This window comes from Triticum urartu, chromosome 7A (genome assembly GCF_056163025.1).
Source record: "Triticum urartu cultivar PI428250 chromosome 7A, HENAU_Tu73, whole genome shotgun sequence".
NCBI classification, from domain to species: Eukaryota; Viridiplantae; Streptophyta; class Magnoliopsida; order Poales; family Poaceae; genus Triticum; species Triticum urartu.
The window spans coordinates 20,252,518-20,278,276 of record NC_141879.1 but is presented as its reverse complement, the minus strand read 5'-3'; the positions used below and the strand labels follow the sequence as shown (position 1 = coordinate 20,278,276).

General features: G+C 45.4%; 1 pseudogene; it reads left to right on the top strand.

Annotated features, from left to right (window-relative positions):
• The first annotated feature begins 21,729 nt into the window (after nucleotides 1-21,729).
• Nucleotides 21,730-24,587, top strand: LOC147957079 (uncharacterized; annotated as a pseudogene).
• Nucleotides 24,588-25,759: the final 1,172 nt, after the last annotated feature.

The window sequence follows — 25,759 nt, the reverse complement described above, 5'->3', positions numbered from 1 at the left end:
TTTTTTATGTATCTAGGAATATTTTTGTTTATAGATGATAGATGATCAAATGATGAATATTTTTGTTCATAGATGATAGATGATCAAATGATGATTTTTTTGTTCATAGATGATAGATGATCAAATGATGTTTTTTTTGTTCATAGATGATCATATGATTTTTTTAGGTTATTTTCATTTGTAGAAATTTTTTATGTATCTAGGAATATTTTTGTTCATAGATGATAGATGATATATATGATGATGATATATATGATGATGTTTTTTTTCATATATGCATTTTTTCATATATATGATGATGTTAGTGGAGAGGAAAAAGTAAAATAAGGAAAAGGAAAATAAGTAGAGAAAGAAGGAGAAGAAGAAGGAGAAGACGAGGAGAGGAAGAAAAGGAAGAGGAGAAGAAGAAAGGAATAGAGGAGAAGAAGAGAAAATTAGAATATATATTCTCTTTTCTCCTCTATTCCTTTCTTCTTCTCTTCTTTTTTTTCTTCTTTTTTTTCTTCGACACATGGGGGGGGTCGAGAACGTCGGACATTCATGAGAGAGGCGAGGAAGAAGGGGAAGAAGAGGGAGAAGAAGAGGAAGTCTTCTCCTCTATTCTTTCTTTTCTTCTTTTTTCTTCTTCTTCTTCCTCTTTATTTTATCGGGAACGAGGGTCGTCGAGAGGTCGAGGAGCGGTAGAGGAGAAACCCTAAATAGAAAGTATCGTCGGTGTGAGATACATGTACCGTCGGTGTCGGACACTACACCCACATCCCACAAGTGGCGCGGGCTTCGACGCCCACGTCACTTGTGGGACGTGGATGTAGTGTCCGACACCGAAGGCCACATGTATCTCACACCCACGATACTTGCTAGCTATTTAGGGTTTCCTCTACCGAAAAGAAGAGGAGAAATAAATAAGAAGAAGAAAAATGAAGAAAAAGAAGAGGAGAAGAAGAAAGGAATAGTGGAGAAGAAGAGAAAATAGAATATATTCTATTTTCTCTTTTCTCCACTATTCCTTTCTTCTTCTCCTCTTTTTTTTCTTCTTTTCTTCTTCTTCTTCTTCTTCTTCTTAGCCGGAAGTAGAGAGAGGTTTCCTAGTGTCAAAGTATTGAAGAAATCCATGCCTTCATCATTAGCCGGAAGTAACCAGGGCATGTACGAAGTTCTGCAAAGTTATTCTGGAATGGAGTCCCGGATAGAATAATCCGCTTTTTGGTACGAATTCAGCAAAGGCCTTCCAAATAGCGATATTCGGAAGGCTCTTGCTGAACTTTGTACCAAAAAGCGAATTATCCTATCTGGGACTCCGTTCCAGAACAACTTTGAAGAGCTTCGTACCATCATGCACATGTTACTTTCGCCTAATGATGAAGACATGGTTTTGTTGAATCCTTTGACACTAGGCAACCTCCCGACCCCTCGGCGATCCTCTCGAACATGAGAGGAAGAAGAGGGTCGTCTAGGGGTCAAGGGTTCCAGGGTCGTCGAGGGTTCCAGGGGTCGAGGATCGCCGAGGGGTCGAGAGAGGTTTCCAAGTGTCAAAGTATTGAAGAAATCCATGCCTTCAGCATTAGCCGGAAGTAACCAGGGCATGTTGGTACGAAGTTCTGCAAAGTTATTCTGGAATGGAGTCCCGGATAGAATAATCCGCTTTTTGGTACGAATTCAGCAAAGGCCTTCCAAATAGCGATATTCGGAAGGCTCTTGCTGAACTTTGTACCAAAAAGCGAATTATCCTATCTGGGACTCCGTTCCAGAACAACTTTGAAGAGCTTCGTACCATCATGCACATGTTACTTTCGCCTAATGATGAAGACATGGTTTTCTTGAATCCTGTGACACTAGGCAACCTCCCGACCCCTCGGCGATCCTCTCGAACATGAGAGGAAGAAGAGGGTCATCTAGGGGTCGAGGGTTCTTCTCCTCTATTCTTTCTTCTCCTCTTATTTTACTTCTTCTTCCTCTTTTTTTTATCGGGAACGAGGGTCGTCGAGGGACATAGATGTAGTGTCGTTGTTGTCGATATATACCCCCTCCCGATAGCTTACTATGATTAGGTAGCTAGTTCTACGTTTGGCACTAATATATCCATCTGTCATGTTTGATTAATAATTGCCATGTTGTAAATATTTGTAGAAACTATGGACACCGCCCTAGACGAAGCAACAAAAGAAGCGTTGTTGAGGGACATAATCGCAGAAGGAAGTGATGCCATCTCGTTGTTTCTCAACGAAACCGATGGTCTAGAAGGAGAGGGTGAACAAGCTGGCTACGGTGACCTAATGCCGGAACAAGAAGAAGAACATGAGGACGGCTCCGGTGACCCAATGCCGGTGCAAGAAGGAGACCGTGATGACGGCTCCGGTGACCGAACCGAGTCCGGCCAGGTATATATATTAGTTAAGCCTATGCTGACTAGCTGATTGATGCATTCTTTGTTTTGGTATGTACACATATTAATTAAGTCTTTGTTCTTTTTTCTAGCCCTCCGAATCGAGCACAACTTCGGTAAAGGGACGAGGCCCGAAGAAAAAGTTGAGCTCGAATAAAAAGTTTGAGATCATAGCAATCGCGCCCGACGGCCAACCTATTGAACCCCTCTGGACAAAGAGCGCATTTGTTGCTCAGTGCGGGGTTCTGGTTAGGGACAAGATCCCGATAAGCATCCAGCAATGGTTTAAGCCGGCTACAGAAGACCCTGAGGTGTCTTATGTCAATGATATGCAGAAAAATGATCTTTGGACTGAGCTGAAGTCAAATTTCACCCTACCGCCTAAGGATAATCCAGAGAACCCAGTTAAAGAGAAATTAATCAAGTCTTTTGCTCTGAAGAGGATGGCAGAACTATTCAGGAGGTGGAAGAAAGAGCTGAATAAGTTTGTCGAAAATAATGAGACACCAGAATTCAAGGGCAGATATGAGAAGATCAGAGATCACTGGCCCGCATTTGTGGCCCACAATACATCAGAAAAGAGTAAGAAGATGTCGGCGACAAACAAGCAAAATGCTGCGAAGAAGAAGCTTCACCATCGCACGGGGTCAGGTGGCTACCTCGTAGCCTGGCCTAAGTGGTCCAAGACTGAGAATGATCTGGTTCATAAAGGGATCGAACCAGAGACAATTAACTGGCCAGACCGTTGCCGGACTTGGTTCTTTGGGGCTGGTGGAACACTGGACCCTGTAACAGGGAAGTGCATTTGGACGAACGATCAAATGGACATACCAGTCAGTAAGCTTAAGCAGTATATCGAAGCAGCGCAGGAAGGGACGTTCTTTCCAGACAGAGAGAACGACGAGCTCACAATGGCCCTCGGGAATCCTGAGCACCCTGGACGGACACGAGGCACGCCAGGCTCCATTCCGTGGAAGGTTGGGTTTCCGGACGCAGACGGTTACAAATCCCATGAGAGGAGGAAAAAAGTGCAGCAGACCCAAATACAGGCGCTGCAAGCAAGGGTAGACGCGATAGAGGAACGAGAAGCAAATCGCAGCAAACGTACTGCCGAAGCCTCCCCCGAAGCTACCCCGCCATCTCAGCGTAGAAGCAGCGTGGCTTCCACCGAGCTGCTTCAGCTGGAGCATGCCTTGACGGCTCCTGCCAGCTATCCCGTGGATGCTATAACGGAGTCTCAAAACTGCCACCTTATGACGCAATGGATGAATTTGAAGGTCAAGGCGGCTGTTGGCTCTGTTTATCCTACTGAACCCGGCGCAACTTTTCACTGCCGGCCGATTCCAGAAGGATATGCTAGGGTGATGGTGGATGAGATAACGGAGGGATTTGAGGACCTCCAGCTTGACCACCCTACCGGTGAAGGGGAGACTCGGCTGGGGTCTGCTCTGAAGACTCCATGCCTATGGCGGAAGGAGCTCATCAACCTTCTGAACTGGACGCCACCGCCTCCTCCTCCTCCTCCTCCGGCGAGTCAGGGCACTCCGCCTCCACCGCCTCCTCCTCCGGCGAGTGACGATCAGGGCCCTCAGCCGGCTCCTTCTCCGGCGCGTGGCGGCACTCCGCCTCCTTCTCCGCCGGTGCCGACGCGCCCGAGCAGCCAGCCTCCTCCTTCTCCGCCTCGTCAGCAAGGGAGGAAGAGACCTGCCGCCGCTCCAGCTGCTCCGGCGCGTCGTAGTCCTTCTCCTCCGCCGCTTAAGCAAGTAAAGAAGACAACCGCTCCGTCTGCTCGGTCGGCGTCTAGCAGTACAACCAGAGGCGGGAGGACATACAGATTCGGTCCTTCTCCGAAGACTCCAGAGTAGTTACCATATGAGAGGATCCTGGAGGAGAACGCCGAGATCGCGCGAGAAGAAGTGAGGAACTTCTTTGAAGGGGTGAAAGCAAAGAAACATCCACCTCCGGAGGAGAAGGTAGATCGGGTGAAAGTGAAGCGCACTCTAGCTGCCCTGACAAAACCACCGAAGTCTGATCTGCCGAAAGGAAACTATGACCGCATTATTGGAAAGGAATTTGCCGAAGCGGAGCAGTCGGGAAGTACTGTCAGTGATCAAAGGCTAAAAGAACGACGAGCTGGGAAACAAATTGCCCAGCTCGGCGAACAAGCGAAGCAATCGTGCCCCCCGCTCAAGGTGCCTAGCCACAACGTCGATAATGATCCGAGGATGGTGCCCGGTTATAGCAATCTTGCAGATTACCTGCCCGACGATGTACATTATGAACCCATGGACATGCAGATACAAAGATACGAGTATGGGAAGCCTCTCGTCAAAGATGAAAGATCTCTATCAACGATGATGCGAAGATTGCATGATTGGTACTTGAAAATCTGCAGAGACTCTAGGGGGAGGAGTACTTTGTATGCGAGAGTTAAACCGGAGCATGACCTCGTTGGAATTGATCTGTTGCCTGTTCCATTTGAGGAGTTCTATCAGTTTTTCAATCAATTGGCCCTTGATAAAACAACGGTCGCCTGCTACTGTCTGTAAGTAGTACTACTTCTGTCATTAAGTTTCTCTATATAGCTTAGCTCTTTCATTGCATGTATTTATAATCATCCTCACTATATTATGCAGATTGAAGATCGCCGAATTGAAGAAAAGACAAGTCGGTGATATTGGGTTCATTAACACATATCTCATAGATGCAACTGAGGTTAAACTTCATGCCGCAGCTACCGAGTCCAACTTGCTACAATCGTTCGTAATAAATCAAAACAAAGATATAATACTCTTTCCTTACAACTTCAGGTGAGTGTTACTGTCTTGTGCGTATTCGGTTTCCCTTATATATTAGTCAAGGTTATAGTAATGTAATTGATGAGTTATGCATGTGTGTGCAGTTACCACTATATTCTCCTAGAGATTAAGCTTGAGCAGGGAGTAGTAACCGTCTTGGACTCTAAACGAAAAGATCCCAAGGAGTATGCGGACATGACTGAAACCCTCAAGAAGTAAGTTAAATCGATCATTATCCACCATATCAGCAACTTTGTTCATTTCCTGATATCAAGTAATTGTTTTCTTTGTCCGGCAGGGTTTGGAGAAAATTCACCAAAACAGTTCCGGGACTGCCGAAGGAGCTGGAATTTAGACACCCGAAAGTAAGTACTATAGTAGCATGTTCCGCGCATCTCCTAGTGATTCAAGCGCTAGTTTCATCAATACCATTTAGCATTCTTGCTTATCAGTTTGATTGACCTCTATTTCTTGTAAAGTGGTTGTGGCAGGAACAAGGGAATGATTTTTGTGGATACTACATCTGCGAGTCCATCCGCCACACGACCTGTGAGCGGGGCGGGTACTCTAACGAACAATATGAAGTACGTAAATAACAACATTCACAATTTTATTTTATTACCATCATTTGTGTTGAGTTTCATTCATTTATATATATATATATATATGTATTGACCCCCTTCTTCAAATTAGATGTTTCGGAAGCGGGATGAACTCCTAGCACCAGCTCGCATGCGAGCAATTCAAGAGGAATTGGCGGCATTCTTTCTTGACCACGTGATCCCTGAAGACAGAGAATTCTATGTGGACCCTGAGTCCGTATGATTATATTTGTAAGAGATAATTATTGTATATATGTAGCCGGTAGTGTCAGATAGATATACGAGAACTTGTTGTTCGACCAATCTCTCGGAGAAGGAGAGGTGGTCGATATCACTTCTCTCTGTATATATGCATATATGTTCATGACGATCTTCTGTTTCCTTCGTTTGCTCACTAGCAGCTAGCGTGTCTAGTCCTCTCTATATACGTATGTATAGTATGTAGCGTCGACCAAGCACGGACATAAGAGAGGACACTTCTCTCTATTAATTATAGCTAGCTAACACAATATATGAAACACCTAAATTAACCCCGCAAAACCCCCAACCCCCCCCCTTTCAAAAAAAACAAAAACCCCAGCCACAGAAGTGCTGACGCGTGGATGCCTATTGGTCCCGGTTGGTGCCACCAACCGGGACCAAAGGGTCTCCTGACTGGGCTTTGCGCACTGCCCACGTGGAGGGCCTTTAGTCCCGGTTCTGGATTGAACCGGGACTAAAGGGGGGAGGTATTAGTACTGACACTTTAGTCCCGGTTCTGGAACCGGGACTAAAGGCCCTTATGAACCGGGACTATAGGCCCTTTTTCTACCAGTGACACCTACACCAGTTAGTGAGGAAGCTAATGATGATGATCATGAAACTTTAGATCAAGATACTACTGAACCTCGTATATCAACCAGAGTGAGATCCGCGCCAGAGTGGTACGGTAATCCTGTTCTGGAAGTCATGCTACTAGATCATGATGAACCTACGAACTATGAAGAAGCGATGGTGAGCCCAGATTCCGCAAAATGGCTTGAAGCCATGAAATCTGAGATGGGATCCATGTATGAGAACAAAGTATGGACTTTGGTTGACTTGCCCGCTGATCGGCAAGCAATTGAGAATAAATGGATCTTCAAGAAGAAGACTGACGCTGATGGTAATATTACTGTCTACAAAGCTCGACTTGTCGCAAAAGGTTTTTGACAAGTTCAAGGGGTTGACTACGATGTCTCCAGCGATCCATTTATGGACTGGTGCAAGCCTCTCGGAGTTGGAATAAACGCTTTGATAGTGTGATCAAAGCATTTGGTTTTATACAGACTTTTGGAGAAGCCTGTATTTACAAGAAAGTGAGTGGGAGCTCTGTAGCATTTCTGATATTATATGTGGATGACATATTACTGATTGGAAATGATATAGAATTTCTGGATAGCATAAAGGGATACTTGAATAAGAGTTTTTCAATGAAAGACCTCGGTCAAGCTGCTTACATATTAGGCATTAAGATCTATAGAGATAGATCAAGACGCCTAATTGGACTTTCACAAAGCACATACCTTGACAAAGTTTTGAAAAAGTTCAAAATGGATCAAGCAAAGAAAGGGTTCTTGCCTGTGTTGCAAGGTGTGAAATTGAGTAAGACTCAAAGCCCGACCACTGCAGAAGATAGAGAGAAAATGAAAGATATTCCCTATGCTTCAGCCATAGGTTCTATCATGTATGCAATGCTGTGTACCAGACGTGATGTGTGCCTTGCTATAAGTTTAGCAGGGAGGTACCAAAGTAATCCAGGAGTGGATCACTGGACAGCGGTCAAGAACATCCTGGAGTACCTGAAAAGGACCAAGGATATGTTTCTCGTATATGGAGGTGACAAAGAGCTCATCGTAAACGGTTACGTTGATGCAAGCTTTGACACTGATCCGGACGATTCTAAATCGCAAACCGGATACGTGTTTACATTAAACGGTGGAGCTGTCAGTTGGTGCAGTTCTAAACAAAGCATCGTAGAGGGATCTACATGTGAAGCGGAGTACATAGCTGCTTCGGAAGCAGCAAATGAAGGAGTCTGGATGAAGGAGTTCATATCCGATCTAGGTGTCATACCTAGTGCATCGGGTCCAATGAAAATCTTTTGTGACAATACTGGTGCAATTGCCTTGGCAAAGGAATCCAGATTTCACAAGAGAACCAAGCACATCAAGAGACGCTTCAATTCCATCCAGGATCTAGTCCAGGTGGGAGACATAGAGATTTGCAAGATACATACGGATCTAAATGTTGCAGACCCGTTGACTAAGCCTCTTCCACGAGCAAAACATGATCAGCACCAAGACTCCTTGGGTGTTAGAATCATTACTATGTAATCTAGATTATTGACTCTAGTGCAAGTGGGAGACTGAAGGAAATATGCCCTAGAGGCAATAATAAAGTTATTATTTATTTCCTTATTTCATGATAAATGTTTATTATTCATGCTAGAATTGTATTAACCGGAAACATAATACATGTGTGAATACATAGACAAACAGAGTGTCACTAGTATGCCTCTACTAGACTAGCTCGTTAATCAAAGATGGTTATGTTTCCTAACCATAGACAAAGGAGTTGTTATTTGATTAGCGGGATCACATCATTAGTTGAATGATCTGATTGACATGACCCATTCCATTAGCTTAGCACCCGATCGTTTAGTATGTTGCTATTGCTTTCTTCATGACTTATACATGTTCCTATGACTATGAGATTATGCAACTCCCGTTTGCCGGAGGAACACTTTGGGTGCTACCAAACGTCACAACGTAACTGGGTGATTATAAAGGAGCATTACAGGTGTCTCCAAAGGTAGATGTTGGGTTGGCGTATTTCGAGATTAGGATTTGTCACTCCGATTGTCGGAGAGGTATCTCTGGGCCCTCTCGGTAATGCACATCACATAAGCCTTGCAAGCATTACAACTAATATGTTAGTTGTGAGATGATGTATTACGGAACGAGTAAAGAGACTTGCCGGTAACGAGATTGAACTAGGTATTGGATACCAACGATCGAATCTCGGGCAAGTAACATACCGATGACAAAGGGAACAACGTATGTTGTTATGCGGTCTGACCGATAAAGATCTTCGTAGAATATGTAGGAGCCAATATGGGCATCCAGGTCCCGCTATTGGTTATTGACCGGAGACGTGTCTCGGTCATGTCTACATTGTTCTCGAACCGTAGGGTCCGCACGCTTGAAGTTACGATGACAGTTATTATGAGTTTATGCATTTTGATGTACCGAAGTTAGTTCGGAGTCCCGGATGTGATCACAGACATGACGAGGAGTCTCGGAATGGTCGAGACATAAAGATTGATATATTGGAAGCCTATGTTTGGATATCGGAAGTGTTCCGGGTGAAATCGGGATTTTACCGGAGTACCGGGAGGTTACCGGAACCCCTCGGGAGATATATGGGCCTTAATGGGCTTTAGTGGAAAGGAGAAGGGGCAGCCCAAGATGGGCCGCGCGCCTCCCCCCTCCCCTAGTCCTATTAGGACAAGGAGAGGTGGCCGGCCCCCCTCTCTCTCTTTCCCCCTCAGCGAATCCTATTCCAACTAGGATTGGGGGGGGGGGGGGGAATCCATTCCCAGAGGGAGTAGGACTCCTCCTGCGCCCACCTCCTGGCCGGCCGCACCCCTCCCCTTGGCTCCTTTATATACGGAGGCAGGGGGCACCCTAGGACACACAAGTTGATCCTCGTGATCGTTCCTTAGCCGTGTGCGGTGCCCCCTGCCACCATATTCCACCTCGGTCATATCGTTGTAGTGCTTAGGCGAAGCCTTGCGTCGGTAGAACATCATCATCGTCACCACGCCGTCGTGCTGACGGAACTCATCCCCGAAGCTTTGCTGGATCGGAGCCCGGGGAGCGTCATCGAGCTGTACGTGTGCTAAGAACTCGGAGGTGCCGGAGTAACGGTGTTTGGATCGGTCGGATCGGGAAGAAGACGTACAACTACTTCCTCTACGTTGTGTCAACGCTTCCGTTGCGATCTACAAGGGTACGTAGATCATACTCTCCCCTCTCGTTGCTATGCATCACCATGATCTTGCGTGTGCGTAGGAAATTTTTTGAAATTACTACGTTCCTCAACATATGAATGGTTCATTGAATCTCGGTCGTGGTAATACACATGTTCATGCCAAAGGATGTAGAGTTAATAATGATAGTACCACTTTCTCGTGGCACTGCCGCTTGGGTCATATTGGAGTAAGATGCATGAAGAAACGCCATGTCGATGGATGTTTGGAGTCACTTGATTTTGAATCACTTGACACATGCGAGCCATGCCTCATGGGCAGGATGACTAAGACCCCGTTTTCAGGTACAATGAAACGGGCAAGTGACTTGTTGGAAATCATGCATGCTGATGTGTGTGATCCAATGAGAATTGAAGCGTGCGGTGGATATCGCTATTTTCTCATCTTCACTGACGATTTGGGTAGATATAGGTATATCTACTTAATGAAGCACAAGTCTGAAACGTTTGAAAAGTTCAAGCGATTTCAGAGTGAAGTTAAGAATCATCATAACAATAAGATCATGTTCCTACGATCTGATCAAAAGGGGATTTTCTGAGTTATGAGTTTGGCAATCACTTAAGACATTGTGGAATTGTTTCACAGTTGAAGCCACCTGGAACACCACAAGGTAATGGTGTATCCGGACGTCGTAATCGAACACTATGAGATATGGTGCGATCTATGATGTCTCTTACCAATCCACCGTTTTCATTTTGAGGTTATGCGTTAGAGACAGCTGCATTCACTTTAGATAGGACACCATCTAAATCCGTTGAGACGACATCGTATGAACATTGGTTTGGCAAGAAACCAAAGTTGTCGTTTCTTAATGTTTGGGGCTGCGATGCTTAAGGCTTCAGCCAGAGAAGCTCGAACCCAAACCGGACAAACACATCTTCATAGGATACCCAAAGGTGACAGTTGGGTATACCTTCTATCTCATATCCGAGGGCAAATTGTTTGTCACTAAGAACGGGTCCTTTCTCGAGAAGGAGTTTCTCTCGAAAGAATTGAGTGGGAGGAAGATAGAACTTGATGAGGTTGTCGAACCTTTACTTCAACCAGAGAGTGACGCAACACAGAAAGATGTTTTCTGTGGCGCCTACGTCTGTTGAATAGGAAGTTAATGATAGTGATCATGAAGCTTAGGATCAAGTTGCTATCGAACCTCGTAGGTCGACAAGGACATGTACTACTCCTAAGTGGTACGGTAATCCTGTCTTAGATATCATGTTGTTAGACAACAATGAACCTACGATCTATGGAGAAGCGATGGTGGGCCCGTATTCCGACAAATGGTTAGAAGCCATGAAATCCGAGATAGGATCCATATATCAGAACAAAGTATGGACTTTGGTGGACTTGCCCGTTGATCGGAAAGCCATTGAGATAAATGGATCTTTAAGAAGAAGATGGACGTGGGCGGTAATGTTACCGTCTATGAAGCTCGACTTGTGGGAAAGAGTCTTTTCACAAGTTCAAGGAGTTGACTACGATGAGAATTTCTCACCCGTAGTGTCGTGGAATTGTCACGGCGGATGTCCTTAGTTTCAGGACTTAGTCGCGAGGCCAACGCAGCTATGTGGTAGTTTGAGAGGGGTTGAGCGGGACGAGAGGCACGATGTTTTACCCAGGTTCGGCCCCACACGGTGGAGGTAAAAGCCTACATCCTGCTTCATTGATATTGATGATGATGACCACGGTTACAAGAGTGCTCTATCTCGAGAGCTATTGTCTAAACCTAACTTGTCCAACTCGTGGAACTTGTGAATCTTCTCTCCCTTTGAGGAGCCCTGCCCCTCCTTATATATGTTGAAGGGGCGGTTTACATGTGGAGTCCTATTAGGATTAGGACTAGTCTATCTCTAATACAAACCGGATACAAGTCCGGGTCTTAACTCCTTGTAAGATAAACGTTCCTCATGCCTTTCTTCTTAAACCGGCCCACCATTAAACGTGAACCGGCCTTCTGGGCTTTGGGCCTTGTCATCCATCTGTCCCGCACGCCGGATCACCAGTGAGTTATAATGACCAGGTGGGTTGCTTGACCGCCAGGTCAGGGCGGGTCGCCAGTAACTCGCCAAGTGTCAGCGGGGTCTTCAGATAAACCGCCAAGTCCGGCCGGGTTAACTTCCGGCCGTTTTACACCGCGGGGTATATCCCCGACACGTAGCGCCACGGTGGGCGCCAACTGTCGTGGAATTGTCACGGCAAATGTCCTTAGTTTCAGGACTTAGTCGCGAGGGCAACGCAGCTATGTGGTAGCTTGAGAGGGGTTGAGTGTGACGAGAGGCACGATGTTTTGCCCAGGTTCGGCCCCTCACGGTGGAGGTAAAAGCCTACATCCTGCTTCATTGATATTGATGATGATGACCACGGTTACAAGAGTGCTCTATCTCGAGAGCTATTGTCTAAACCTAACTTGTCCAACTCGTGGAACTTGTGAATTTTCTCTCCCTTTGAGGAGCCCTGCCCCTCCTTATATATGTTGAAGGGGCGGTTTACATGTGGAGTCCTATTAGGATTAGGACTAGTCTATCTCTAATACAAACCGGATACAAGTCCGGGTCTTAACTCCTTGTAAGATAAATGTTCCTCATGCCTTTCTTCTTAAACCGGCCCACCATTAAACGTGAACCGGCCTTCTGGGCCTTGGGCCTTGTCATCCGTCTGTCCGGCACGCCTGATCACCAGTGAGTTATAATGACCAGGTGGGTTGCTTGTAAACCGCCAGGTCAGGGCGGGTCGCCAGTAACTCGCCAAGTGTCAGCGGGGTCTTCAGATAAACCGCCAAGTCCGGCCGGGTTAACTTCCGGCCGTTTTACACCGCGGGGTATATCCCCGACATTAGCCCCCAAGTTTAGCTTGGATTTATTCATGGTAAACTTATGCTGCAAAATAAACACAAGAACAAATTTGACAGGTTATGCTCCGGGTTAGAAATTTTTGTAAACCGGTACCTGATCATCCTTAAGTCCTTATTATTTCCTCCTTCTGGAAAATCCAGGTCAACAGACCAGCTTCATAATCAATTTGCCGACATTGGTTTGTCACCGAGAAATATTGTGAAGAATAACTCCTCCCAAAGCGCCGGTTTGAAGATGTAAAACTTGCCGGTTTAATATTACCAAAATGGACGGTTTATAAATATTGATGGCGCCGGGTCATAATTGTTGTCGACACCGGGTCATGTAATTGATCTTTCTGATTTGCTCAAAACTGATAAAATGAAGATGTTCTTCCTTTATATGCATAATACCTGTAGCCCCCAAGTCTTAAGAGGAAAACATAGTGATAACTTAAGACTTGCTCCAATAAGTGTTTCAACCTTGAAGAAATCCGATTAGTTCATCTCAATCATAAAACTGAATACTCCATATATGTAGCCCCCAAGTGCCGGGTCATTATGCAATAATGAGCAGGGACTTTGTAAATATAATCTTGTAAACTTTGAACAGCAATGTGTAGCCCCCAAGGGTCGGCTTAGTAAGATAATACTGAATCGGGACTTGATATATACTTGAATTGTTGACAGGAGCAATTGGTAGCCCCCAAGGGCCGGCTCATTATAATATGATGAGTCGGGTCTTCAATAAGACTAGTAAAAATGACTTTGCATTAGCCCCCAAGTGTCATGATGCATGCTTGCAGCGACATGAGACTTGCATGTAATCTCAATTTGAATAATGTAGCCCCCAAGTGTCGGGTTGTACGCCTGCAGCGACTCGGGACTATTCCTTCCATTGTAGAATAAATCATATCCTTTGATAAAAGAGTAGACATTGCGCTATAGCGACTTTGAAAACCTTAATAATAAAAATCCAGCCATGTTGGCTATTTGAAGATTTGAATAATATAATCCAATGAGTTATGAGCGCATGATTCCAATGACGCAATCCAAATATATACTGGCGACTTATAGTCAAAAGCCAGGCCGGTTTAACAAACACCGGATAATACTACCGGTTTAATAAACACCGGTGATTTATAATCAAGCTTTATTCAACCTGTTTCTGCATATAACAAGTTTAAAGTGTCCTGGCGGTTCACCGCCGGACGGGTCATAATGCCCAACATATAACCTGGGTTTATAACCAAGGCTGCATTTAGAATAATCAAATATGAAATATATCATACCTGTGACATTGAATCACATTGTTGGTTTTACCAACTTTTTGTAGTAAGGGTGATAACCCAAATCTTGAGTACTGATAACTCCTTCCGTATTGTGCCGGTTTATGATAAACCGTGCCGGGTTGTGATAAACACCGTGTTACTCCATAAGAGGATGTTAACAACAAGGATCAAACCGGGCAAATAGTCTCCGGATTGACGTGAACTGTGTTTCGTCAATGGATTGGTTGAAAACTTTGTCGGTTTAAAAAGAACGCAATAAAAAAGAAAAAGTAAAAAGTGCAAAGCAAAAGCAATGAGAAAACCGTTTGCAAAAAAGGTTTATTTGAGCTGATCAAATGGCGTTACCATGGCCGAACACGACCAAGCTCCCGTTAGGTGTAACTATGGTTCTAGTCAGCCAGGTCCCCAAATGAAACCGTGGCAGTTATGCCGACCAAGTGGCACGGCGATGGTTCGAGTTCGACCAAGCCCCCAAGTGATTCTGTGGCCTTAGGCCGATCAAGAGGCATGAGTGGTTCAGACGTGACCAAGTCCCCAAGTGATCTGGTGGCTTTCGCCTATCAAGAGGTATGGTATTGGTTCGGACACGACCAATCCTCCAAGTGATATAACACAATGCTTTTAAAAAGCAAACTCAAGGGGTAAACCGGAGGCCGCTTTAGAACAACTCCGTGTAACCACACATGATGTAAAAGAACAGAGACCCCGCTTTATGAAGCAGAAGCCCCCTTATGATCAATAATATGTCAGGCCAGTAAGGCGGAATACCCATGTTTGAACCGCGCATCATGGCAGCAGGTCCTCTTCCGCAATTTTTAACTTTTGCAAGAGATAAATTCTTCTTGAACCGGGATCTTGATCCGGATATTGAGAGCTTCAAAGCTTTGTGGGAGACATCCTTCCCTTGAACCGGATTTTAAACCGGAATCTTCATTTTTAGCCGGAAATTTTTCTGACGGCCTTTAAACTCGAACTTCCGAGAAGTTAATTCCTTTTTGAACCGGAAATTCTTAATCCGGATTTGAGAGCTTCAGAGCTTTGTCGGAGAACAAATTACCCTTGTACTGGATTGTAAACCGGAATCCTTTTCTGATGACCTGAAACTTCTTTATTGAGACGGGATTTTGTAACTATCATATACTTTCTAATCCGGAAATCTTCTGACAGCATGATGTGAATCCGGGACCGGGTTATCTTTCCCTCCAACGTATTGGGGTTCTTGACTTCACTGAAAACCGGCAACATTTGCTAAGTCATATCATTGTAGCCCCCAAGTCTCAAGGTGACTCGAGGAGTTGGCTTAAGATTCTCCATATTTGACCGTGATATAAACCGACATAACTTGTATATCATTGGTGTTGACAGCACGATGTGAATCCACAGAAGGTTGAGGTGACTGCGGCGGGTTATAAATGATCCCGTATGAGCCGTGTCAGCAACTCGGCCAATGGTTCCTTCCAACTGGCTCCTTGAAGTTTAACCAAACTGTAGCAGCGGCGGCTTGTGTGCATGTCCATTGAACCATCCGGTGCAAATGACGGTTGATGATAATTTGCCTCCAATTTGTGGGAAGAAAGGCGGGTTACCCATGTTCATACTCAAGAAACAGCTCATGCAGACAGGTGCGGCCCGGTATGTTGATGTAGACCAGGCCGCGAGAGACGGACGACCGCAACATCAAAGGCAGCTCGGACAGGTGAGTCGGCCGCGGTATTGTAAGCTGGTGCAGACGACGGTTGATCGGCACCGGTGTCATAAACCGGCTCGGACGGGCGAGTTAATCACGGGTGCGGTATTGTAAGCTGATGTAAACCGGGCCACAGGGACGGTGACCTTCTCACGTTCATTCACCGGGTGGTAGGACACGGACGAAACGCCAGTGCAGAACATTGCTAGCGCATGCTCCGTGCCCATAACATAGCGCCTCATTTGTAATGAATAATTGTCCTGCATAAACAGTATTGCAGACCAAGGCAAAGATAAACTGCTCTTTGATAAAAATAATATGTACTAATAAAATATATTTCATATGGGTATCACCTGATGTGTTTAGGCCGGAAATAACCTGCCATGAAGTTGATGATAACTGTATGAAGCTGAAATTAATCACGGGTGAACCGGCCGCAGTGTGGTAAACCGGTGCGGACGGGTGAGTCGGCCGTGATGCTTGTAAACCGGCGCGGACAATGAGTCGGCCGCATGCGTGGACGGATGTAAACCGAACAGCGGGGGCGGCGATTTGCATGTGTATCCGTCGAGCAGCATGGCCCGAAAGAACGCCACTGCAAAACTATGCTGGCACGCGCTCCATATCCGCGGTATAACAATACATTTGTCATAAATAATTATCCTGCATAAATAATATTGCACACTAAGGCAAAGATAAATTTTGTGCTAATAAATCAAATTTGAATGAATATCACCTGATTTTTTTATCGGACAGACAGAGACGGAGCAGTGCTGCCACGGCTCTTGGCAGAGGTGACGGCTTAGGCAACGGCGACTTAAACATGGCGAGTCATGGCGAGTCAACGAAGCAGGGGGCGGCTCAAGGCGGCGGAGTTAGCTTGTGGTTGTGGTGACCTGCCTTTGTCGGCAGAGTGAAGCGGCACCAGCCGGGCAGGCGAGTCTGTACCCTGTAGCGGACTCTTCCCTTGAGGCCTTCAGAAATGCACAAAATTTGTATTAATGGATATCCACATGAGCCTGTACTGCTATGTGCCCTGGCGGCCTGGCCGTCCCTTGCGCATAAGCTTCTGTCACGTGTCCCGTCGGTTTGGACTTTGGACGAACGAGTGGAGACCCTTGAAGCGCGGTTGCGCTGGCTATGCAGCCTGTATGTGTGCAAACGTGAACGCGTCCTCCCCCTGTGCCTGCCAACTTTGGTGGTATTACTACTAGCAATTGATGCGCTAGTATCAGTATTCTTTGTCTTCCATCCAGAGTAGTTTTCCATTAAACCTAGGGACTCGTGACATGCAATGATGCTTGTTTCTTTATTCCTTTGCCCTAAAAAAGCAACAGCAGTGACAACTTGGTGGATTTGACCTGCGCCGCTAGCCTTTCTTTTGCTGCCATGATTTATCCTCGTATCGATTGATTTCGGGTCGTAGGCGTCTTCGGAAGCAGCAGAGCCCGAATCCAAAACTCCATCCACTTCCTTTCCGGGTCGTAGTTGCTTTGACCTTTCCTTCTTTTTCTTTTCTTTTTGGAAGTATCTAAAACTCATCTAAATGAGATATAATTTGGTCTCATTTATTTGGAAATCAAGAATAAAAACAACCCATGTCAGCACACACGTATCTTATAATATCACATCCAATGGCAATGAGACCAAATTATATCTCATTTCAATGAGTTCTAGTAAAACTGTTTTTTTTAGCAGACCGAACATGGCTTTGGCAATTGACGGATAGTGAATCAGGCTAATCCTTCCCGTGAGATGAACCTTTTTTTAGCAATAATTGGCCTGAGAACCTGTGCCTTTGTAGGTTTTCCTCCCCTTGAATCAAACGGATATTTAGAAAGTGCAAATTCACTTGACTCGATCTTTACGTCAGGGAGTAGTCCTCCATATAATCTGTACGGCTTGGTCCCTCGTGTCCAGATAGCAAACCCAGATCAAAGAAGCAGATAATGTTGATGGATGTTGTACGGCTTGGAAGTAGCACTAAAAACAACTCGAGATTTGACGCGCAGGCAAAATAGGTTGCAGGAGAAAGTGACGGTCCCACTTGCCAGGCGTACTGAACGCTCAAACTCTTTTTTCTTTTCTTTTCCTTGTACTCTTGTTGGTCTCGGTGATCTGATTCTTGCCCTGATCGATCTCGGACAGGTCTTCGACTTACAGCAGCGGCGGCACATCTGATGCAACCCTAATTTTCTCTTGATCTCAAATCTTGTATATATCGTTTTGACTGTTCATCGGATGTCTTCTACGCCGGCTTTTTTTTCATCCAATCCATCGGGAACTCCTCGATCCCTGAAACTGAGATATATCTCTTCAAGAACTCAACACCACCGTGCGCGGGCCCCACGGTGGGCGCCAACTGTCGTGGAATTGTCACGGCAAATGTCCTTAGTTTCAGGACTTAGTCGCGAGGGCAACGCAGCTATGTGGTAGCTTGAGAGGGGTTGAGTGTGACGAGAGGCACGATGTTTTGCCCAGGTTCGGCCCCTCACGGTGGAGGTAAAAGCCTACATCCTGCTTCATTGATATTGATGATGATAACCACGGTTACAAGAGTGCTCTATCTCGAGAGCTATTGTCTAAACCTAACTTGTCCAACTCGTGGAACTTGTGAATCTTCTCTCCCTTTGAGGAGCCCTGCCCCTCCTTATATATGTTGAAGGGGCGGTTTACATGTGGAGTCCTATTAGGATTAGGACTAGTCTATCTCTAATACAAACCGGATACAAGTCCGGGTCTTAACTCCTTGTAAGATAAACGTTCCTCATGCCTTTCTTCTTAAACCGGCCCACCATTAAACGTGAACCGGCCTTCTGGGCTTTGGGCCTTGTCATCCATCTGTCCCGCACGCCGGATCACCAGTGAGTTATAATGACCAGGTGGGTTGCTTGACCGCCAGGTCAGGGCGGGTCGCCAGTAACTCGCCAAGTGTCAGCGGGGTCTTCAGATAAACCGCCAAGTCCGGCCGGGTTAACTTCCGGCCGTTTTACACCGCGGGGTATATCCCCGACACGTAGCGATGCTTAAGTCCGTCGGAATCATGTTAGCATTAGCTGTATTTTTCGATTATGAAATCTAACAGATGGATGTCAAAGCAAGTTTTCTTACCAGTTTTCGTAAGAAAAAGTTGTATGTGATACAATAAAAGGTTTTGTCGATCCTAACGATGCTAAAAGGTATGCTGGCTCTAGCGATCCTTCTATGGACTAGAGCAAGCATCTCGGAATCGGAATATATGCTTTGATGGAGTGATCAAAGCTTTTAGGTTTATACAATGTTTGCTAGAAACTTGTATTTACAAGAAAGTGAGTGGGAGCACTACAATATTTCTGATAAGTATATGTGGATGACATATTGTTGATCCAAAATAATGTAGAATTTCTGGAAAGCATAAACGGTTGTTTGAAGAGTGTTTTTCAAAGGAAGACCTGGATAAAGCTGCTTACAAATTGGGCATCAAGATCTATAGAGATAGATCAAGACGCCTGATGATACTTTCAAAGAAAGCACACCTTGACATGTTTTTGAAGGAGTTCAAAATAGACCAGTCAAAGAAGGGGTTCTTACCTGAGTTGTAAAGTGTGAAGTTGGGTAAGACTCAAAGCTTAACCATGGCAGAAGAAAGAGGAAGGACGAAGGTCGTCCCCTATGCTTTTGTCATAGGCTCTATACGGTATGCCATGCTGAGTACCGCACCAGATGTGTGACTTGCCACATGTATGGCAAGAGGGTACAAAGGTGATCTAGGAGTAGATCACCAGATAGCGGTCAAAATTATCCTTAGAGGAATAAGGAAATGTTTCTCGGTTATGGAGGTGATAAAGAGTTCGACGTAAAGAGTTACGTCGATGCAAGCTTAACACCTATCCGGATAGCTCTGAGTAGAGATACCGAATACGTATAATGGAGCAACAATTTGGAATAGCTCCAAGTGAAACGTGGTAGCAGCATCTACGATATGACATAAAATTTTGCGAAGTACATAGGGATCTGAATATGGCAAGACCCGTTGACTACAACCTCTCTCACAAGCATAACATGATCAAACCCAGAACTCATTGAGTATTAATCACATAGTGATGTGAACTAGATTAGTGACTCTAGTAAACTCTTTGGATGTTGGTCACATGGCGATGTGACCTGTGAGTGTTAATCACATGGCGATGTGAACTAGATTATTGACTCTAGTGCAAGTGGGAGACTGTTGGAAATATGCCCTAGAGGCAATAATAAATTAGTTATTATTATATATTTCATTGTTCATGATAATCGTTTATTATCCATGCTAGAATTGTATTGATAGGAAACTCAGATACATGTGTGGATACATAGACAACACCATGTCCCTAGTAAGCCTCTAGTTGACTAGCTCGTTGATCAATAGATGGTTACGGTTTCCTGACCATGGACATTGGATGTCGTTGATAATGGGATCACATCATTAGGAGAATGATGTGATGGACAAGACCCAATCCTAAGCCTAGCACAAAGATCGTGTAGTTCGTATGCTAAAGCTTTTCTAATGTCAAGTATCATTTCCTTAGACCATGAGATTGTGCAACTCCCGGATACCGTAGGAGTGCTTTGGGTGTGCCAAACGTCACAACGTAACTGGGTGGCTATAAAGGTTCACTACAGGTATCTCCGAAAGTGTCTGTTGGGTTGGCACGAATCGAGACTGGGATTTGTCACTCCGTGTAAACGGAGAGGTATCTCTGGGCCCACTCGGTAGGACATCATCATAATGTGCACAATGTGATCAAGGATTTGATCACGGGATGATGTGTTACGGAACGAGTAAAGAGACTTGCCGGTAACGAGATTGAACAAGGTATCGGGATACCGACGATCGAATCTCGGGCAAGTATCGTACCGCTAGACAAAGGGAATTGTATACGGGATTGATTGAATCCTTGACATCGTGGTTCATCCGATGAGATCATCGTGGAACATGTGGGAGCCAACATGGGTATCCAGATCCCGCTGTTGGTTATTGGCCGGAGAGTTGTCTCGGTCATGTCTGCATAGTTCCCGAACCCGTAGGGTCTACACACTTAAGGTTCGATGACGCTAGGGTTATAGGGAATAGATATACGTGGTTACCGAATGTTGTTCGGAGTCCCGGATGAGATCCCGGACGTCACGAGGAGTTCCGGAATGGTCCGGAGGTAAAGATTTATATATGGGAAGTCCTGTTTTGGTCGCCGGAAAAGTTTCGGGTTTTATCGGTAATGTACCGGGACCACCGAGAGGGTCCCGGTGGTCCACCAAGTGGGGCCACCAGCCCCGGAGGGCTGCATGGGCCAAGTGTGGGAGGGGACCAGCCCCAGGTGGGCTGGTGCGCCCCCCCACAAGGGCCCAAGGCGCCTAGGGTTTGGGGAGGGGCGCCTCCACCTAGCTTGGGGGGCAAGTTTCCCCTCTTCCCCCCCTTGGCCGCCACCCTAGATGGGTTTGGGGCTCCCGCACCCCTTGGGGTGGAAACCCTAAAGGGGGCGCACCCCCTCCCTCTCCCCTATATATACTTGAGGACTTTGGGGCTGCCAACAGATGAGTTTTGACCTCTCCATGGCGCAACCCTGCCTCTCTCCCTCCTCCTCTCCCGCGGTGCTTGGCGAAGCCCTGCAGGATTGCCACGCTCCTCCACCACCACCACGCCGTCGTGCTGCTGCTGGATGGAGTCTACCCCAACCTCTCCTTCTCCCCTTGCTGGATCAAGGCGTAGGAGACGTCACCGGGTTGCACGTGTGTTGAACGCGGAGGTGCCGTCCGTTCGGCACTAGGATCTCCGGTGATTTGAATCACGACGAGTACGACTCCATCAACCCCGTTCACTTGAACGCTTCCGCTTAGCGATCTACAAGGGTATGTAGATGCACTCTCCTTCCCCTCGTTGCTAGATTACTCCATAGATTGATCTTGGTGATGCATAAAAATTTTTGAATTTCTGCTACGTTCCCCAACACTTTAAAAACTGAGCACACATCACTCTTATGCTTCAAGAGATAGAGCCAAGTGTAACGACTAAAGCAATCGATAAAAGTTACAAACCATCGATGCCCAGAATTTTCCCAAATCCTCCTCAGGCTCCCTCCAATCCCTAACACAAATTCCTCAAATCTCAGATGATATTCAACATGGCATCGGAGCAGGTTTATCCTGTGTGATTTCGACCTTGGTGACTGCTAATTGCGGTGCTGTGTCGCCATGATTTACTGTCGTGGGCACTCGAGCTGCCGCCATTGCGAGCAGCCGCCGTGACCTGGGATATCATCTCCAAGCTACGGCAAGGAGTACTGCGACCAACCTAAGGTAACCTGTTGGACTGCCTCCCGGTGCAGCTGTGATTACTCCGTGCTCAGAAGTGGATTTGGTTCTGTCGCCGGAAAATTGCTTGTTGCGGCTATGCCGTCCCTGTCTAAGCAGTAAGCTGGCTTTCCGTAGTTAATTGATAGTGGTACTAGTACTTGTGGCTGCTGTTGGAGAATCGTGAGTAGTGCAGCAGGATAGCTCATCTTTGCTTGGTGGCAGGATTAAAATACTTGTGCAGTCTGTGCGCATTTGAGAGCAACTCGCACTAGTATATCTAGTTGACTAGTGCCAACTCTGCTTTTACTCTGCTTGTGCTGCCTGTGTGTTGTTGTCAGTGGAGATCTGCAAAAGCCAACTCCTGTGCGTCTGGTATTTTTTGTGTGGTGGTAAATCATGGCAGATCAAACAAAGGAGAAATCAAGGGATACTAGTGTGGATAAGTTGTATGAAATTTTAAGCAAAGTATTTGAGCAGCAGCAACAACAACTCAAGGTGGTTCCTGAAGCTGTCAAGTATGCTCTTGAGCCTAATCCGGTAAAGTTGGCTGGACCGGGCAATTACATCAGCTGGGCACGGCATGCCCAGTTAATTTTGAGTTCTCATGGCTACGAAGAATTGCTTAGTGCCGATGAAGAGAAACTGAAAAGTGGTACTATCACCAAACAGATCAATGATAGAGTTTTGGTGTGGTTATTAGCAAGCATGGAACCACCGATCCGAGAACAAGTTGAGACTATAACCACTGTATTTGAAGTGTGGAAAGCTCTAGAGAAGCAATTTTCAGGAAAATCAAATAAGATGCAGGCTATTCGCATCATGCAGGAGTTGACTAACTTGAAGCAAGGCTCAAAATCAGTGACTGAGTATGCAGGTGAGATGAAGAGATTGTATAGGGAGTTGCATTATTACCATCCTTTTCAACCCTTTGACAAGAATGATGTGGCTGTTCACCATACCTGGTTTGAACCATTTGTGGGCAAGCTCTTCCTTGATGGCCTAAATCAGGAGTTTGATCTCCGCCGTCAGCTAATATTCTCCAAACTGAATGGCTAAGCCTTGATGATATCATTTCCAGTGTGATTGAGGAGGAGACTCGTCTTGCTCAACCCAATGAGCATGTTCAAGAAAAATCAGATGCACGTGCAGCCCTATCCATACAAGCTCGTCGTGCTCCTAAGACCTTTGCTAAAACAGATAAAAGCAAACTTTTTTGCAACCACTGCAAAAGGCCTGGACACACAAAGGATTCATGCTTTGAGCTGCATGGTTATCCAACTTGGTGGAAAAAAGGAAAGTCTCAGCCAGGGGGAGGTCAGGGAGCTTATAAAAGACAGGCGAACCTCACTACATCCAAGAAGGAGCTACTGGTAGTAGATGTGCGAGCTCTTGAGGATTTCACCTCCAAGATTAGACTCTCAGAAGATTTGTCTTCCTTCCAGGATTCCTCTAAAGCTGAAACTAGTTTGCATGCCACTTCACACCAAGGTATGACACCTCACCAGACCCACAATTCTACAACACAATCAAAATCCTGGATTATTGATACAGGAGCTACCAATCACATGACAGGAGTTTCAAATATATTCACTTCCTATACACCAACAGTTTAGAGCTTCATATGGGGTTGGACAAATCTGAATTGACTGGACAACATTTGAGAGCTCTATTTTGGTGTGTTCTTGGGTCTTGACTGCATTCGGGAAACATCTTTCACTTGAAATATTGATGTTTAATGATGTTAATATTGTCGTAGAAGGAAAAATGGTCACATGCCAAATACTTTTTATCTTTCATGAGAGCAAAAGAACAGAACGTGTGTACACTGAATTTATTTTCTCTTTTGTCTCATTTCACTAAGTGAAGTATTTGACTCTTCCTAGGAACTAAGAGAAAGAAAGGGACACGTCTTTGATTCTTGGTGGTTAAGGAAAAGGAATGAGCTAACGTGAAGTCATATCCTATAAATATACAACTGAGAACGCAAAGTGTGATCATGATTAAATATTACCTGTAGTATAAAATATGGGCTAGTTGCTTCTGAAGCAAGTTAGTACCTTGCCGATTCTTATTGCTTTTCTTCCGTGGTTTTTCCTCATATATTGTTTATGCTTTAGAACTTGCAGTTTCAAATGATTTTTGACACTGCAATTCTTTTCTTTTTGCGGAAAAAGCTTCCAATCTATTCATCTTTAATCATGGTAGTACAACGAACACTATAAATAATAAAAATTACATCCAAATCTATAGACCACCTAGCGACAACTACAAGCACTGAAGCGAGTCGAAGGCACGCCGCTGTCATCGCCCCTCCTTCACCGGAGCCGGGCAAAGGTTGTTGTGCTGCTTGGACAAGTGCTTATTTGTTAATTATACTTATTGATTCCGCACAAATGAATTCACATATTAATTAATTGTACTAACTGGACGTTGTTATGGTTACTGTTATAAATACGAAGATACATGCTGCCTTTTCTCAGAAAGAAACGAAAAGCTATGCAACAATAAATATGAGTCAAATCAGAGCATCTGATAGTTTGATTCGTAGAATAGTGGGTGAGCTATTATAAATTTTCTGTACGTGTGTCATTTAAGTTGTAAGAATAAGGCCCATATGAAAATTTTCATTTATGATTCTTTGTTCTATATATTCTTTAAATAACAATTCACTGACTCAAACATGTTTGAAATAAATCATCTTTTCCCTACGTGCAATCACGGAGACTTCCAATAAAAAAACTGTTCACAATAAAGGCTCTCAGCAACCATACACTACATGCCACCAGCCGAATGTGTTCTCCGCGTGCTCCGGAGCCACTTCGTTTTAACACCTGTTAGAAAGCCCAAGTTAGCAAAAGAGTAGAAAGACTATGCAACAAAAAAGTAAAGAAAGGGAGTTCATCTTGAGAATAGGAGACGTTGGGGAGAAAACACGCAGCGGCTCTTCAACGACATGTTTTGTATGAAGTGAAGACTTAGTGTCGAGTCATATGAATTTCCGACGCAGCAGCAAGACTCGGGGTCAGATGTTCTCTTCATGTCGAGAACAAACCCTTTGGTTCAATGCTTGGTGTTGGCGGTGGCCAGCTAGCCCGTTCGGGTTCTGTTGAAATTTTGTCTATTTCGAGCCTAACGAATTTTGTCTATTTTGGGCCTAGTCCAATAACAGTTTCAGAAATTCTCAATAAATTTTAGAGGGCTACGCAGCCCATTTGTGCAAGGCAAGAGGTGGAATAAAAGTTTAGTCCCACATTGCTAGTTTAGAGGGAGTTGGACCTCTTTATAAGGAAGGTTCTTTCCCCATTCGTATGAGCATGAGAACAAGAGAGATATTCATGCGCGCTCCTCCACCGCCCGCCTCGGCACGTCACACCGCGGGTTGCGAGAATGAGCCGATGTCTAAATTTTTGCCACGCACTACGGGTATACGAAAGGTCACTCGGGAGCTGGAAAGTTTTTGCTGCAGTGGATATTTAATACGAACGCTCCACACTTCGGCTGCTGTCTGTTCGTTTCGTCTCCCGCGTTCCCTTCAGCTCCCGGTGCAGCCTCTCGCCTCCTTCTCTTACGCCTATAAAAGGGAGGTCGCTCCTCTCAGATAGACGCACCAGACCTTCTCTTTCCTTTCCCCACCGGTTTCAATCTCTGAGGTACTGTTGTCTTCCTCATCCCGGCTTGCGGCGTGCACCGGGAGTTGGGACAGTAGGCCTCCGAAACCTCACCTCCTTGAGTCCCGTACGGGAGAAGGGTGATAAGGTTTTTGGGGAGCGCCCAGCGCGACTATTGACT